This window comes from Trematomus bernacchii, unplaced genomic scaffold (genome assembly GCF_902827165.1).
Source record: "Trematomus bernacchii unplaced genomic scaffold, fTreBer1.1, whole genome shotgun sequence".
Taxonomy (NCBI): Eukaryota; Metazoa; Chordata; class Actinopteri; order Perciformes; family Nototheniidae; genus Trematomus; species Trematomus bernacchii.
Genome location: NW_022987387.1, coordinates 1,938,659 through 1,943,870, shown reverse-complemented (window position 1 = coordinate 1,943,870; position 5,212 = coordinate 1,938,659).

Sequence of the window (5,212 nt, the reverse complement as noted above, 5' to 3'; positions counted from 1 at the left end):
CGTCCCGAAATTAATGTGGACCGTCCCGAATTTAAAATATTTGTTTTTCTACATTATCATTAGTTAAAATCATTCAAAGTGACCTTTAACATAAATAAAACATCATACAAATCATTAGATGATAATTCATCAACCTTTTTATTTGAGTCAATCAGTCAAACACATAAACAAAGGCCAAATATATTTAAAAAAAACACACAAGCGAGAAAGTTGCTCTAATATTGAATCCAATCAAGTCCCATCCGATTAACAACAAAATCCAACACTCTGTCCTGAAGACAGAACCCAGAGTAACCACTAACCAGGATGACAGTCTGTAACACAGTCAGGAGACCTTTACAAACTGCCCCGCCCCCTCGCACACAGGAGAGAGCTCTCTCGTCTGGATTGGAAAGATCGAAAATAAGATCGAAAATACATTATAGACGCATTTTGTAGTCTTATTGCATATTAGAAACGGAGTTGGCGAAACTAAAACTGCAATATAATGTTCATGTAGCAATAATACATATGACATATATGTTTTAAATGTCTCTACCACTGTCTTTAATAATTCCGGCCCGGGGCCCGTTTAATACCGGGGCTCGGTACCCATCCCTACATGGGGAGAGGCGCAGCATATTGCTAAGGACTACATGCGATGGAGAGTTCTCATCTCAGCTGCAATGACATGTCTGGAAACCCCCTCTCGGGTGCCCCATGCATAGCGCGCCGTCAAAAGCTGCTTCATAAGTTAAGTTTCGTTTCTCCGCACCGCTCCGGGGTAAAAAAATGGTAGTTACATCACAGCTGTACGGCTGGCTGACAGCTGTAGCTATACGTACTGTGTGTGTGTGTATTTCGCGGGTTGCTAAATGCTTTGTGTGTGTTTATGTTGACAAGGAGGTTTAATAACTGTGTGCTACACAAAACGTGCAGTCAGTTTCATTTTCATCGCCGTTCGTAGTAGAGTTAGCAGGGTATTTTTATTTTAACTCTCGTCCCAAATTCGTCCCAAAATTAATTTGTATCCTCCCCGACCCGATTTTTTTCTGCCCCCCTCAACTCCCCATCCACCCCTCTCCCCTGGCAGCCCTGGCAGAAAGAACGTTCTGTCGGATGTTCCTTGGACAAGTTTAATGATGTCTTTGAGCATCACATTACTTTCATGTCTGACTTTCCTTCAGGGCTTGTTACTTTAAATCTGTTTACATATTATACATAGTAAACAGATGAAGTCAGATAAAACAACATTAATAATCTGGGTAAAAAAGCGATTTTCATACAAATAATTAATAATACTTTTTGTGCAGGTTTTTCTTCAGACAGGCTCGGGTTGATAACATAAATGTCCTACAACATTATGGACCAGAGCCTACAGAGAAATAAATCATCTCTTTCTCTGCTTCATCCACTCAGTTTGTTCATTGTCACTAACATGATTGAGAGTTGGAGAGGAAGCTGGAGGTTTCTTGGAGGTACAAAGAGAATAGTTTATGGCTATGTAAAATATTATACATACCTGTGTCTCTTGTAGTCACTTTAGCCAAGTTGCCCCTTTCATTGTATGCCTATACACTATCTAAACTCACTAAGCTGCGTAACCAAAGCACACTTGGAAGCTACCATCTGAGGTATTATGGTCGTTCAAGGTGTATATCAGTATGTAGTGTCTCTACTTTAAAGAGTCCTCTCCTGCTGATGTTCAGGTGTATATCAGTATGTAGTGTCTCTACTTTAAAGAGTCCTCTCCTGCTGATGTTCAGGTGTATATCAGTATGTAGTGTCTCTACTTTAAAGAGTCCTCTCCTGCTGATGTTCAGGTGTATATCAGTATGTAGTGTCTCTACTTTAAAGAGTCCTCTCCTGCTGATGTTCAGGTGTATATCAGTATGTAGTGTCTCTACTTTAAAGAGTCCTCTCCTTCCGATGTTCAGGTGTATATCAGTATGTAGTGTCTCTACTTTAAAGAGTCCTCTCCTGCTGATGTTCAGGTGTATATCAGTATGTAGTGTCTCTACTTTAAAGAGTCCTCTCCTGCTGATGATCAGGTGTATATCAGTATGTAGAGTCTCTACTTTAAAGAGTCCTCTCCTGCTGATGTTCAGGTGTATATCAGTATGTAGAGTCTCTACTTTAAAGAGTCCTCTCCTGCTGATGTTCAGGTGTATATCAGTATGTAGTGTCTCTACTTTAAAGAGTCCTCTCCTTCCGATGTTCAGGTGTATATCAGTATGTAGTGTCTCTACTTTAAAGAGTCCTCTCCTGCTGATGTTCAGGTGTATATCAGTATGTAGTGTCTCTACTTTAAAGAGTCCTCTCCTGCTGATGTTCAGGTGTATATCAGTATGTAGTGTCTCTACTTTAAAGAGTCCTCTCCTGCTGATGTTCAGGTGTATATCAGTATGTAGTGTCTCTACTTTAAAGAGTCCTCTCCTGCTGATGTTCAGATGTATATCAGTATGTAGAGTCTCTACTTTAAAGAGTCCTCTCCTGCTGATGATCAGGTGTATATCAGTATGTAGAGTCTCTACTTTAAAGAGTCCTCTCCTGCTGATGTTCAGGTGTATATCAGTATGTAGAGTCTCTACTTTAAAGAGTCCTCTCCTGCTGATGTTCAGGTGTATATCAGTATGTAGTGTCTCTACTTTAAAGAGTCCTCTCCTGCTGATGTTCAGGTGTATATCAGTATGTAGTGTCTCTACTTTAAAGAGTCCTCTCCTGCTGATGTTCAGGTGTATATCAGTATTTATTACATGGCTTAGTTGAATACTCGATTCTGATTGGTCAATTCAGAACACGTGACACGTTGTTAATCCAGAACAGACAGACCGCTGTCAAGGATTTATGACCGTTGTTAAGGACGCTCAAATCTGCAGAAAGAAGTCCGGTCGATTGAACTGTATACAGTTTGGCTGAAAAGCAAACTCGAACTGACAAGACAAGAGACGCTCAGAAAGAAGTTCGGTCATTTAACTGTTTTTCAAATTTAACAGTTTGAAAAGCAAGCAAACTGTCTGCTTGTCTTTAGTTTTCCGCTGTCGTGTGATAGCAACATGGAGGATTTTAACGTTAATTTTAATATATTTGGAGAGCACAGTAATTTGGAGGAATGGTTAGTGGCTGATGAGTCCCCAGTGAAGAAAATAAAAAGACAAGAGGGACAAGTAAACAGCGGAGAAGTAAGAGAGGCGAAAAGACACCGAGATTTGAATGACAGAGAAATCGACCAAATTGAAGAGGACAGGCATGAATTGAATACAAAACGGAACACATTATGGGCTATGAAACTATTTAAAGACTGGTTGATTGAAAAAAAAGAACCAACAGAGTTTGACAGCTATGGAGCAGAAACCCTGAACACGCAGCTGCGGTCCTTTTATGCAACGGTCCAGACCTCAAATGGCAAAACCTATTCAGTTGCCAGTTACTTGGGCATTAGGGCAGGGATATCAAGAACCTTTCCAAGGTTTGACATCATGAACTGCGCTACTTTTAAAGCAAGCAACGATGTTTTCACATCTGTTGTAAAAAAGCTCCGCAAAAACGGGAAAGACGTCAGCCAGCACCACCCGCCTATCTCAGCTGCGGATTTGCGGCTGCTCAGGGCTTCACAGGCGCTGTCTGTGAACACAGCCGGCGGACTGGTCCGGAAAGTGTGGATGGATGTCCAACTGCATCTTGCCAGACGAGGCAGAGAGGGAAATCGACATTTGAATCAAAGCTCTTTTATTTTGAAACTTGATGATCACGGATGCGAATATATATCTCTTGCCCACAACGCCGATACCAAAAATCATAAAGATCCAAAAGACACGAATAAAGAGAATGACAGAGGTTTTATTTTCGCCGAGCCTGAAAACCAAAATTGCCCCCGTTGCCAGCTTCAAAAAGTATGTTTCCCTGTGCCCATCTGACGCCAAAGCCTTCTACCTTCACCCACTAAAAAAGGACCAACAGCTTCTCAACGGTGAATCAGTGTGGTATTCACGTGAGCCCATGGGACATCATTTCCTTGGGCAAATGCTACCCACAATAAGCCAGGCAGCCCAGCTTTCAAAGCGCTACACAAACCATAGCTTGAGAAGCACGGCTGTACAACTGCTCTCTCAGGCTGGTCTTGGATCAAAAGAGATCATGTCTGTGACTGGGCACAGGTGCGAGAGCAGCCTGAAGAGTTACTGGGCTCCAACAATAACCGAAAGGGAGAAATGGAGCAACATAATGTCCTCCAACCCAGGAAATAGCACCACATCGGGTCAGTGCCTTTCCATGTTGTCTGTCCTTACACACACATTAGCGGTAGCGATACAACTGTGGCAATATTGTTTCCCGTTTTTTTACATGTTGGGAATTGTGCTTTCAGATGTGTCATCTGCGAAACCCCCGCAAGGAGAGAGGATCGAGGACAGAAACGTCGATCTCAATATCCCTAAAGATTTCCCATTCACCATGTCACATTGTACTATTAATGGAAACGTTCAGGTTAATGTTAATTACAGCTAAGGCTCAAATGCTAACATGCACAGAGTTAGTTGCTATCGAAGCAGTTCCTGCCGTTGCAACAGCCGAGTTCAAACATCAACAACGGACTATTTTTCGTAGCGGATGAATGTCATTTTAAATCAGTTACAACTATGTTTTTAATCATTAAAAACATTTTCTAAAACAATAAAAGCATTTCAATTAATATTGGGAGTCATATCGTTACTTTGTTGAGAATGTGGCCATGTAATAAGCGGGATAATGTGCAGCGACTTGGTCATTATGGGGAAAAGAACACCTTCATGCCGATCTAGATCCCTCCGCTTCGCGTCGGGCTCCTGATCTGCCTGTCGGTGTTCTTTTCCCCATAATGACCGCGTCGCTGCACATTATCCCTTACGTAGTGTCTCTACTTTAAAGAGTCTATTAAATAAAGCTCTTCTGACCTTAGCTGTCATGTGGGTATATGAATGCTGCCCATTATGGACACAAGCAATTTTCACCCATTTATTAATTACCGTAATTTTCGGACTATAAAGCGCACCTGAATATAAGCCGCAGCAGCTAAATTGAATGATGTGTACATATATAAGCCGCACTGGACTATAAGCCGCAGGTGTTTTAATGTTTAATTACCATATCTAAGGGTTCGTGCACAGAGGGGATTGTCGGGAAAGAGATGGCTGTTTGAGGAAGCTCCCATTTATTAACATTTCAACAAACAAGTTGCATATTTGCATAACGTATT